Source organism: Pongo pygmaeus, chromosome 8 (genome assembly GCF_028885625.2).
Source record: "Pongo pygmaeus isolate AG05252 chromosome 8, NHGRI_mPonPyg2-v2.0_pri, whole genome shotgun sequence".
Classification (NCBI taxonomy): Eukaryota; Metazoa; Chordata; class Mammalia; order Primates; family Hominidae; genus Pongo; species Pongo pygmaeus.
In genome coordinates, this window is record NC_072381.2 from 66,100,785 (window position 1) to 66,113,710 (window position 12,926).

Genomic DNA, 12,926 nt, shown 5'->3' on the forward strand with positions numbered 1-12,926 from the left:
ATCCCACACAAAGAGAAACCAAAAGCAAGCATAAGTAGCTATAATTATATCAGACAAAACAGACTTCAAGTAAAAAGCTCTAAAAAGAGATAAAGAAGGATATTATATGATAACAAAGGGATCAATTAAGCAAGAGAATATAAGAATTGTAAATATATATGCACCCAACACCAGAACACTGATATATATATATATAACAAATATTATTAGATCTAAAGGGAGAGATAGACCCCAATACAATAATAGTTGGGGACTTCAACACCTTACTCTCAGCATTGGACAGATCATCTAGAAAGAAAATCAACAAAGAAATGTTGGAATTAAACTGCACCAGAGACCAAATGGACTTAACAGACATTTACGTAACATTTCACCCAACAGCTACAGAATACACATTCTTATCAGCAGATGCAACATTCTCCAGGATAGACCATATGTTACACCACAAAACAAGTCTCAACAAATTTTGATAAATCAAAATTATATCAAGCATCCCTCTCAGATGACAATAGAATAAAACTAGAAGTCAATAACAAAAGGAATGCTGGAAACTGTACAAATACATGGAAATTAAACAACATACTCCTGAATAATCAATGAGTGAAGGAAAAAATTGAGAATGAAAATAGGCAAATGATCTAAACAGACATTGCTCAAAAGAAGACATACGAATGGCCAAGAAATATATTTTCAAATACCCAACATCACTAATCATCAAGGAAACGTAAATCAAAACATCAATGAGATATCATCTCACCCCAGTTAGGATGGCCATTATCAAAAAGACAAAAAATAACAAATGTTGGTGAGGATAGAGAAAAAAAGGAACTCTTTACACTGTTGGTGGGAATGTAAATTTGTACAGCCACTATGGAGAACAGTATCGAGGTTCCTTAAAAACTACAAATAAAACTACCATATGATCCAGAAATCCTTCTACTAAGAATGTATATAAAGGAAAGGAAATCATCATATCAAAAAGACATCTGCACCCCCATATTTATTGCAGCACTATTCACAATAGCCAAGATATGGACTCAGCCTAGGTATCCAACAACGGAATAGTAGATAAAGAAAATGTGATATATATACACACAATGGAATATCACTCAGCCATAAAAATAAATTAAATCCTGTCATTCACGGCAACATGGATAAAACTGGAGGATATTATGTTAAGCGAAATAAGTCAGGAACAGAACTAACTAAACACCACATGTTCTCACTCATATTGTGGAAGCTAAAAAAAGATGATCTCATAGAAATGAAAAGTGGAAGAGATGATACAAGAGGCTGGGAAGGGTAAAGCAAAGAGAGGGTTAGGGAGATTTGTTAAAGGATGAAAAATTACAGCCAGATAAGAGGAATAATTTCTCATGTTAAAAAAACATTGTAGGATGATTACAGTTAACAATAATATATTATATCATTCCAAATAGCTAGAAGAAGGATTTTGAATGTTCCCAACATAAAGAAACGAAAAATGTTTGAGATGAGGGATATGCTAATTACACTGATCAGATCATGCAATACATTATATGTATTGAAACATCACTAGGTATCCCATAAATATATACAAGTATTATATGCCAAGTAAAAAAATACATTAAATTTAAAAAGGCTATATGAACTACATAAAAAAGCAGAACTGAGACGAAGTATGAAGATGGAAATTACTGCCAATGTTACTTGAATACCTGGAGATAACACAACCCTTATGGGTAGGTGGTAGATTATTCACAAAAAAGGCTGCAAAAATTTCTTTTACCTCTATATACACTTCCCTGAGCAATGTAACCTTACTGCTTTTCCATCAAGAGGTAGAGTCTGGTTCTCCACCCCTCGTATGTGGACTTGGCCATGTAACAAGTTTTGTCCAATGAGTCATTAACAAATGTTATACAAGTAAATGCCTAAAAGGTACTTGAGCATGGAGTTTTCCTTCTCCTGTTAGGGGAACTTTTCTCCCACCAGGTAACATGCCCAGGCTAGCTTCCTGGAAGAAGAGAGATCACATGGAAAGCTATTCCAGCCATCTCAGCTGAGCCCCAGACATGTGAGGCCATTTGTGACCATCCAGCCCCAACCAAGTCAGTCCAGATAAGAAGCACCCAGCCAACCCACAGGACTGTGATCTTACATATAACTCTTATTTTAAGCCATTAAATTTCAAGGTGGTTTGTTGCAAAATAAAAGGAAATTAATAAAGTATTAAATTACATATTTTTTCAGCAATTTGAATTGTTTTATCATCTGTAACCAAAATAAAAATAAAAACACCCAGTGATGGCCGGGCGCAGTGGCTCACACCTGTAATCCCAGCACTTTGGGAGGCTGAAGTAGGTGGATCACCTGAGATCAGGAGTTCGAGACCAGCCTGGCCAACATGGTGAAACCCCGTCTTTACTAAAAATACAAAAATTAGCCAGGTGTGGTGGTGGGTGCCTGTAATCCCAGCTGAGGCAGGAGAATTGCTTAAACCTGGGAGCCAGAGGTTGCAGTGAGCTGAGATCACGCCATTGCACTCCAGCCTGGGCAATGAGAGTGAGACTTTGTCTCAAAAAAAAAAAAAAAAGAAAAGAAAATACCCAGTGCCATAGCTAGCATATTTGATACCCACAGCAGATAATTATTAATACCCCCTTCCTCCATAAAACAAAATTCTTTTCAGTTATAAGCACGTAATTAGTAATTATTATTTTTTCTTAATTTGCTTTTGTTTTGAAATAATTAACAATTAAAAAGAAAATTAAATTTTTAATGTAAAGCTATTATTCAAATATATTAGAGATCTTCATGCATAAACTTAAATTTGCACTTACCAAAGAAAAAATAGTACACTTCATGGTTTGTATTTTATTTTATTGTTTTAAATACTAAATACAAGTAAATGCTCCAAGTAGTCTCACTGAATGACAGAACTAACTCAAGACCTGTTTCTTTATCTCTCAATCATTTTTCTATGACTGCCTAGTTCAAATATTTTGTTCAAATGCAGAAATATATGCTACCAAGGTTTTAGAGACACTGACTGTGATGTGATCTCTAATATTCCAAACCACTGTGAATTTACAGCTAAGTTCATGTATTCTAAGGCTTCCTGGAGAGCTAGGAATTCCCCAGAGTAACTCCATATAGAATACAATGTGTCTTAAAAGCTAAACTTTTAAGGGTGTTAAAATGTAATAAATATTAACAATAATAGTCATTATTTTAAAATACAACAGAACTCCTGGCAATTACTTAGAACTTAGATTGACAGCTTTTTTCCAGAGACGAGTATTTTTATCACTTTAATTGCCTGAATTGCCAGTTCATGGTGATAATAGAATATACACAAAATTTTATTTGGTTTTACTATTGTTTTAAAACTTTCTACAAACAATGCATTGTCTGTACCTGGAGCAGACCACTGTCATCCCCCCCGCCCTTGATATGCTACTGTGAATAATGCTGGAAATAAGCTTCATTCATGTTGAGAATTATATTCTCCAAAGGACTCCGACTGAAGCACAACAGAAATGTTTAATGAATATGTTTGCATGTGGGAGAAAATTCCCAGCAAGATAATCTCAATATTGACCTAAAATTTCCAAGTTTCCTAGAAAGAGAAATGAAGATTGTTGATGGCTCTAAGTATTTCAGCACAGTGACCAGGTAGAACTAACTTAACATTGGAGGAAAAAGTGCTTAAATAGTCTTCACTGTGATACTCTATTGCAATTTACTGTAAAATCCTTCTAATTCCAGAAAATTATTATGGTTCTTTGGACCAAGACAAGCCAACAAACAATAACCTATTTCCAATTAATCATACACCCCTTTAAGGTGAGTCCCCTCTTTCAGGATTCAGGAAAAGCCTCAGATTTTCTTGAGAGAGCTAAAGATATGACACAATAAGCCATAGAATTAGAGGAATGAAACTGATCACATGATGCCATTGATCTATATAAACCTATTCCCATTGAATGTCCATTTGACTTGACTACATATGTTATTTATCTGCTTTATAGCTGGTCAGTTGTATCTTAGTAAATTAAATCCCCTTCAGACTGAAACATATTTTATTCTCTCCAATATGTGCCTTTCTGCTACATTTTATTCCATTTGGTATATTTCCTAATCAATTCTTTTGTGAGCTTCATTTCATTCAGCACAATGTATCCATTGTTAGGATTTATTTCTTTCAGAATGATTTAAATCTATTTTGCTCGATGCTGCTTTAAAGCTACTGTATGCACTATCAATTCCCATCCACTGGGCCACGTGGTCTGGTTCATACTCCATCTTCTTGGTTGAGGAAAGATGTACTTTCCTAGGTTGGTCTGATGTGAAATGACAGTTGCTTTTTATCTATCCTGGCAATGGCTGTGGACTGAATAATAAGAATGATATGTAGCCATGTGTAGGAATGTCAGTGTATTTCAAGCACCCAAGGTTTAGATGGGTAACAGCGGGCTCCTAATATCCTTATTATGAAGTCATCCTTCAGAAACTATGCTTCTAAAATTCTAGGTATCATTTCCAACAGAGGAAATGCAACACACAATCATCAAGCACTCTCATAAATCCTTGCTGGCTTAAGGACAGCGGAAGATTGCCTTCTTTGGTAGTATTAATTGTGAGTCACTTTTAATTTTGGTTGGCCCAAACTTTATGTTCTTTCTTAGTCTTCAAAAGTTCATTTTGCACCATAAAATTATTTTATTCTTCATAGAGAAAAAAACAAAAGGCAATGAAAGACTTGATTTTAATGACCTTTTTGGTGACTCACCTTCTAATTAAGAAAACTGGAAAAGGTCTGGGGGGAAAGCCCAAAGAGGTGAACGAATAAAAGAACGAATCATGTTGCTGGCTATGAGCAGATCAGTTGATTTGAAAGACTGAGTGTAAATAGGGAAAGTCTGGAAGGTTAGGCTAAAAAAGTACACTGAGTTCAAGGTTAAGTGGACCTCAGAAGCCAGGCTAAGGGTTTGTGGCTGTATCCCATATGCGAGGAGGAGGCCCTGAAGGTTTTTCAACATGGAGTTGACATGATAAAAGCACATTGTTCCTATAAAACCGGTCGTAACTTCCTAAAATAAAATGAACTTGAACTAAACTCACGGTGGTGGGTAATTGTGCCCAGAATGTGACAGTGGAAGAGAACACCTTGTTCAAAAGAAAGGTATTTCCAATAGAGAGAGAGAGGAGAGGAGAAGAGGTGAAGATGGAAAATCCTTTTTTGGAAACCAGGAAAATTAGACAGAAATGCATTTAGTGAACATATTTAAAAAGTAGCAACATAATATACATTATATAGCAGAACAAATGCCAACATGATGAAACTTAAAAAATAAAAAGATTTGTGGTATGGAAGATATGAGACCCCTAGGAGAAAGTGACTGTGCCTAATTGGAGATAACTTTGCATATTTTGGAAAACAAATATATGAATACTCTTGATTGGATTTGCTTTATTTTTAAGAGACTACAGCATTTCAGTATAGTATAGTATAGTATAGTATAGTATAGTATAGTATAGTATAGTATAGTATAGTATTTCCACAGATATTGATCCTAATAGGACATGAAATTCAAGAAGGAGGGATGCTACTAAAGTGAAATTCTGAGCATATAATTATGAATATTGACAACAAGAAAGGAAGGTTGGGGAAGCTTGAGGATGGGGAAGCAGTGAAAGAAACCAAACTAGTATAACTATATGGGGCATATTCTAGTGAACTCAGATTTTAAGAAGTCACTTATGAAAACTATGCTCAAAGGAAGAAAATAAGTCTACTGTTGGAAAATGTTTTTTAAAAAAAGAAATCCCAAATGACAGAGAAAAGGCAGAATTATTAAAACTAAGCTCTTGTTTTGTCGTTATTTTCTCCATCATGAAATTATATCTTTGGGCTAGACTGATGACTGAAAAGTAAAAAAGAAAAAAGAAATGAAAGAATGAGGCCCTAGAGAGCTTATGAGACATAGGAGATGCCTGGTGTCAAGACCTATACAAATAGTATCTTATTTTACAATAGCAACAACAAAAAAATTCTTATAGATCTGATCATGGAAACAATGTTACTAATATTTGAAAAAATACAGATAAAAAGCAAATTTGGGCAAATATTTTTGTTGATTTTTTTAAGAAGGAACAGAAGATTCTAAAAATAATAAGACACTAAAATTGTAAAAAATTATATTAAATATATGATATATGAGCACGTTGAAAAGATAGTAGCAACTTTTAAGAGCTAGTACACCTTTTTACCTAGAATGAGCTAGGCCAAATCAATCTCTCTCTTTCTCTCTCTCCCTCTCTCTTCTCCACTCCCTTTCTCTCTCTCTCTCTCTCTCCCTCGCTGCCTTCTAGCTCTGTCTTTTAGAAACAGTTATTCAGCTGGTAGATCAGTAAGACCATAAACATTATAAATTGATTTCAATAAGACATCTAACAAAAATCCCCCATGATATTGCTTTGCAACAAATAAAATAAATGAGATGCAATTCATAGCAGATCAATTAACTACACCAAAAAAAATGTTGATCCATGAATCAATGTCCTTAAACCTACCCACAGGACTCTATCCTTGCCTCCAGACTGTTGAATAAAACCCAGAAATCTGTGTTGTAACAATAGGCTAAACCCAAAGACCCATAATATGCAAAACAAAGCAAAAGTACCCACTTAGATCTGAAAACTCAATTTCCCAAGCAAGGGATGGGAGAGTTTTGCTGGGCAGTAACTTATATAAAAATAAAAGCCCAGAAAGCACTGGTTGACTCTGAGCTATGTTACAATAACACGTGGCAGATGCCTGGCCTCCCTGGAAGTTGCCCCGCTCATACACAACTGTCTGCATGTCCTGGGTGGGATGCAGGATGAAATGTTTCTTCCAATCCTCAGGTTCCACGAGTCTAATATCAATATGAATTCCTGCCTGGTGACATGTGTGAGTATTGCTAAACAACTGCGGAGGAAGAATCGCAGAAAATGAAGGCGATTACAAGTTTTTCTAAAGCCACTGATTTTATCACAAGCCACATACAGAAACCTTCCCGATATCCGCTAATTACCAGAAGGTACTGATCCTCCAATATCTAGCAGTAGGACACACACCCCAGCTGACCAAACCATGAGTTTAAGACAGGCAGAAAAACCTAACATCTCCCTACCATGACAAAGGCAACTAGAATTGCTAAATCCTATACACAAAACATTTAATTTATAACAGTTAAAACCTGGCCTCTGACCAAGTCCAAAAGAACTATGTCTTATTTCACTTGCTCTTGAATATGTCTCTTTCAGAGATAAATGGCTCTGCTCTTGGCCAGTCCTCCCCTCTGTGTGGTGTTTTGTTTAGCTGGGCTTATGACAAGCCAAGAGTTGATGCATCTGCTTGAATGTGTAATTTACCTCTCTGGTCAACTTAGCTTTTTTTTCCTTGACAATATTATGTCAAACAATCACATCACAACTGGCTCTGATCTCTTTGTTGTTAGCTAATAAATTAAAGAGTATTTATTATCTGCAATCCTTTTTTCCTCTTTTAATGGTGACACATTTGTGGTGAATTACAGGGCAGCTTTATAAACTAGGCTCCAGGCCAGTCTCAGGCCCTGCGTCCATGTGAACGTTCCTTCTCCCTGTTGGCCTCCCGGACTGGTGGTAAATCAAGGCAGCTGTCACAGCACACTAAGTTAGTGTGCGTCATTGGGGAGAGCAGGAAGCGTTGGGGGTATAATTCTGTCCATCAAACTAATATGTTATATCAGTAGCTTTGTAATCTTCTGCCATAACTTATGGGAAGTGACACCTAAGAATTCACTTTGAAGGCAATGTGTTTCTTAGACTTTAAGTCAAAACAGACCGGATTCACAGCAACAGTTCCTCTGTTTACATGAGTGGATTTCTAGTGCCGGGGAACCAGGTCCCTATCAATGTGGCAGTATTTAACACGCTCCACCACCGGCTGGACTCTGTTTACAGCCCTCACGGCAGGATTTGTAAACTTTTCAAACAGGGTTTCTTCTCTTCTTTTTGTTACCCTTGCCTTAACCTCCAGTAGCGGGATAGATAAACATGCTCCTTGAATGTTATCATGACAAAGCAAACCTCTGACAGACGGGAATGAATGGGTGACCCATTTCCCTTGTCCGGTCCCCTTCAACCTTTGTCTTGACAAATGTGGGAAATGGCTCTGGAGGACAGAAGAATACTCACACCGCTATGATAGCAGTGTCAGCTTTGTGCTGTTGCTAAATGTCCACATGATACTTAGAAGTGACGGGAGATAACCTTCAATGGACAGTGTGCTTTTCTAAGTCGTGACATCAGTGTGACCAGACTTAGACCGTGCGTCCTCTGAAAGCAATGCCTTATTTTCTAGGATTTGCTGTTGGATTGTCCCTGTCTTCCCCCCTCTCTCTTCCTTGGCTGTTTTTCTCAGCAGGCCAATGAGAGAAGCCCTTTGGGGAAGATTAAGTAGTTTTGTGAGCTGCCATCTGATGGAAAAGAAATCTACAAGAACTGTTCAAAGGAGCTCTTCCTCCCCCAGGCACAAGACTAAATATGCACAGTAAAGAAATTTGAAAAATGCCTGCCCTTGCCATCCCCAATACCCCTTTGATTGATAGCAGAGAGGGTTTGCTATGATAATTCTACTTTGACAGGTCCCAGGCATAAATCCCACAAAGTTGTTGCTCTAGTTTGACAACCTTGGAGGGCTCCAGTTAGGAACAGGAAACAGGCCTCTATTTTTCACCCTCAATGCTCCTTCAGGTGCAAAGAAAAGACCGTATGGAAAAAATAATTTCTTATCTAAGGGGGAAACCAAATTCAAAGCAGTTTTAGTACTTATTCATCAGAAAGAATGTCCAATGGAGAAAGATGTGACCTCAGTCCTGCTTCTTCAAACTTAAATTTAAATGCTCCAAATACGAGATTTGAAACCTATTCATGATGAGAAATGGACACCCTTTTTTCATTTTTTGGTTTTCCAAAGTTATGTTAGTATTCTCCTTCAAGGTCAGCCTAGAAATGGATCATAATATTTTATAAAAATCATTACTTACAAATGAAAGTACATACATATCATAACATCCATAATTTATCATCAAAGCTTGCAATGTGCCACCCTCTGTATCTCATTACATCCACTCAATTCTCATAACCACGTTAAATGAGTAGAGTCTCAATTTATAGGAATGCAGTTAAAAAGAGAGTCAAACTAATGAATTTTTTCCAGGATACATCTTTCAATCTTGCTTCACAAAATGCCAGGGGATCTTTGGGAATCAGTGCACCTTCCCTCTCCCCTTCTCCAGCTGAAGAATGATAACTCAGCAATGAGAACCTTAGTCATGAAATCATATTCAACTGTGTTAAATGAAAAATTTGTGGCCCAGTGAGGTGGCTCACACCTGTAATCCCAGCCGATTTGGGAGGCCGAGGCAGGCAGATCACCTGATGTCAGGAGTTCAAGACTAAGGTGGCCAACATGGCGAAACTTCATCTCTACTAAAAATACAAAAAAAAATTAGCCAGGCGTGGTGGCACATGCCTGTACTCCCAGCTACCCAGGAGGCTGAGACAAGAGAATCACTTGAACCTGGGAGGCTGAAGTTGCAGTGAGCTAAGATCGTGCCATTGCACTCCAGCCTGGGCAACAAGAGTGAAACTGTCTCAAAAAATAAATAAAAATATATAAATAAATAAGTAAATAATTTGTGGTTTGCTGTAAGTTAACTAGGCAATTAAATTAAGCAGAACCATTCTCCAAGCATTTTAGTCGATCTACCTGGAAATGCAGTATTGTGACCTATTAAAAAATATTAAGTGATCGAACCCAGGCAAATATTTAAAAAGAAGCAATATTTTCTATTTCTTTAAAACTTGTCAGAAGGTGAATATTTTCCTTCCAATTGTCTGCCTCTTTGAATGTGAGACACAGTTTTCTCTTGGCTGTAGGATTCCATTCTAATATTAAGAAAGGGTTCATAAAGCTCTAATACCATAAGAGTGGATTCCTCTTCCTTCATGGGTGTCATCAGAGTTCTGCAGAAGGTCTGCACCTACTGAGAGCTGACGACAACAGGGAAGAAAGAATCCAGTCTTGGAACACTCAGTAAAAGTTGGTTCTTTAATTTAATAGGACTAAAACACAAGGACTTCACCCTGGATCACGAATTGAACCTCCTTTTCTAGGGTATTTTATGACAGAAGCATCTCACTGAGAATCTAGCCACCCGCTAGGAGTACTCAAGCATAGCTTTGCCAAGGAAGTCAGTGAGGAAAGCAAGAATAGAAAACAGCAAGCTGCCCATAAAAATGGGGAGTAATATCTGAGTTTTTTTAAGTCATAGAGCAGCTTGAGCAAATCTCAAGAAAAAGAAACTTGCTACATAATTCTTTCTCGCTCCATTGCCCCTCTAAATAGCAAACAGGATATGAGTCCTTGTAAATACCTATAAATTTTCAGGGAGAAAAACAAGTCTGATCTTTGTGTACAGAGTTCTAGGCTGTAAGGAACATGGTTAGATTTCTGTTTTCCTTAGAGGAAGATGACAGAACAGCATTTTCCCATCAAGTGTTGATAAGAAAGGCATTTAGCATTTCATAGGATGAGGCTGCTGTGAGTGGGTGGTATGACATGATAAATTATGGCCAATGTCATATTAAAAATTATAGGCCCTTCCACACATGCTCACTCTGTTCTCAAGCCAATGATATGTTATCCTGCACAAAGCCTTCCGCTGTGGCAGATGTGATGGAGATGTTCCTCTCCCAGAAAAATTCTGGAATTCTTCAAGGTTTAGAGGTGAGGGCCATCTTTGTTGTCCATAAACAAAAACTAAACTGAACTCATACTTTCTGCAAATGTAGCTCTGCTTACGTCTGACTTTCCACCTTGATCCATGTTCTTCCCTCAGGCATTCAATCTACTTCTCTGCAATATAAGCACAAAATCTGGGGCTAGGAAGGCATTTTAAAATTAGAAAATCATCTTTATCCAACCCTAAAGAGGCATGTCTTAGGATGTTAAGAAATGTTTTTGACAGACACTTCAGAGACTCCCAAAGAGAGAACTTGCTCTTGAAGAAGATGAGGCTAGGGTTGGAGTCTGGTGAAGTATTGCCTAGATATGTTAAGGAACTCTGTAAAACCTGACATGAAGTCAACAATTGCCCAGATCAGGGTATCTTAACCTCAACACTATCAATATTTCAGACTCTCCTGTGCATGGTAGGATGTTCGGCAGCATCCCTAGCCTATATCTACTACATGCCAGTAGCATACTCCTGCCCTGGGGGTACAAAAATTAAAAATGTATCCAGACATTATTAAATGACTCTTGGGAGTCAAAATAGCTCCCAATTGAGAGCCACTGTCCTGGACTATTGGGGTAAGGTCATTCTACTGAATCTCTGCAGGTCACACATTTTCCAATGAAGATGGCTGGATTCACAAGTATATATGGACACCTGTGTCCTTTCCCCCATTATTTGAGAAAACATGATAGGACTGCATATAACAATACCCTTCCACTTGGACTTTTTAGCAAAAATGCAGGTGCCTTCACTGTTGGTCCAGGGAGTCTCTGCTGGGATGACTTTTGTCTGCTCCAAATATTCTCAACCTCCAGAAGGCACTCCAATCTCTTTACATGGCAGTCTCAGGGTGTCAAGAAGAGGGTAGGGCCCCACATGCAAATGCTTTCTAAGCCTCTGATACATCATGTTTGCTAATGCCCTACTGACCAGAAGAAGTCACAAGGTCAAGCCCCCATTCAAGAGGTGGGTAGAGAAACTCTACTCTTGATAGGAGGAATATTACAGACACCTTGCTGGGTTGGGGGACAGGAGGCGGGCGGGGTGGATTCATGCATACAGGGATAGAATAAAAGTGGCCATTTTTAACAATCTATCACACTAGGTGAATGGATTTCATAGCAAGTACTTTTCTAGCCAGAGTATTACAGTTTTATCCACAGCTGAGTCTCTCAAAAGGATCTATAACTATTTTCCAAATAGCATATGTGTTTGGTTGTCACAGAGGCCCTGGGCTCTGAAACGGCTTGCTCAGTCCCCTTCAACTAAGCTCACTCCATAGGGTTTCATGGTTAATAGCCAGACTACCTCGCCCAATGTTAAGGATGTTGCCTCAAATTCTGAGAAACCCCAAGACTCCCTCACTTTTCTCCATGCCTTAAAGACAGAAAAATCCAGCTTTCAGTACAGCATTGTGGGGAAATATCAAACTAAAAATCAGAAAATGTAGTTTTGTATTTTAACCCCATAAACAGTCATCTATTTAAGTCACTTTATTCTCTCCAACTCACAATTTCTTGATATGCAACACTGGGTAGCTATTCTGGGATAACTAGGGCAAGAGTGAAGGAGTGAGGGACAGAGGAGGTAAGACAAGATCGTCACTGGAATGAGTGAAGCTGGCTGGTATAAAAGAACCTGGAGAATACATGCTCTGTTAATGGCATTTAGATCCATTGTTTTCACTTAAAATATGTTAGCCCAGGATCTGACTGCAATCTGTGACTAGTTACTCTCCAAGACCTGACCTGGCTCTGCTGTTTGTAGCCTCTCCCCTTTTGTATCCCCTCATCCCTTAGCTGCACCCATCTTTGTTATGTAGTTATCCAGTCCACCTGGTCTTTCAGGACAAGGGACACTTGTGTGCAATGCAAAGACAGAGCACAGGCACTGGTCTCTTCCTTCAAGCCATCTTGTTTCAATCCCACACACCCTTTAAAGTGGGATTGCAGTTGACAAAGCTCTTGCTTTTACATGAGCAATGCCAGTTGGACTACCAGGGCTGTAATTCTGCTGCACTCACTCCTATCTGTGCTTCAAGAAAGGTTGCAGGACCTAACACTCTCAGACCCTATTACTGTCCCACAGTCAGCTGTGGATTTGTACGGTTTC

The 12,926-nt window shown here is 38.1% G+C and overlaps 1 protein-coding gene across 2 annotated transcripts in view; it reads right to left on the reverse strand.

Annotated features, from left to right (window-relative positions):
* The window catches only part of LRMDA (leucine rich melanocyte differentiation associated), a 1,127,899-nt gene that overhangs the window by 299,364 nt on the left and 815,609 nt on the right, over nt 1–12,926 (reverse strand). The gene's annotated exons all lie outside the window — the stretch shown is intronic.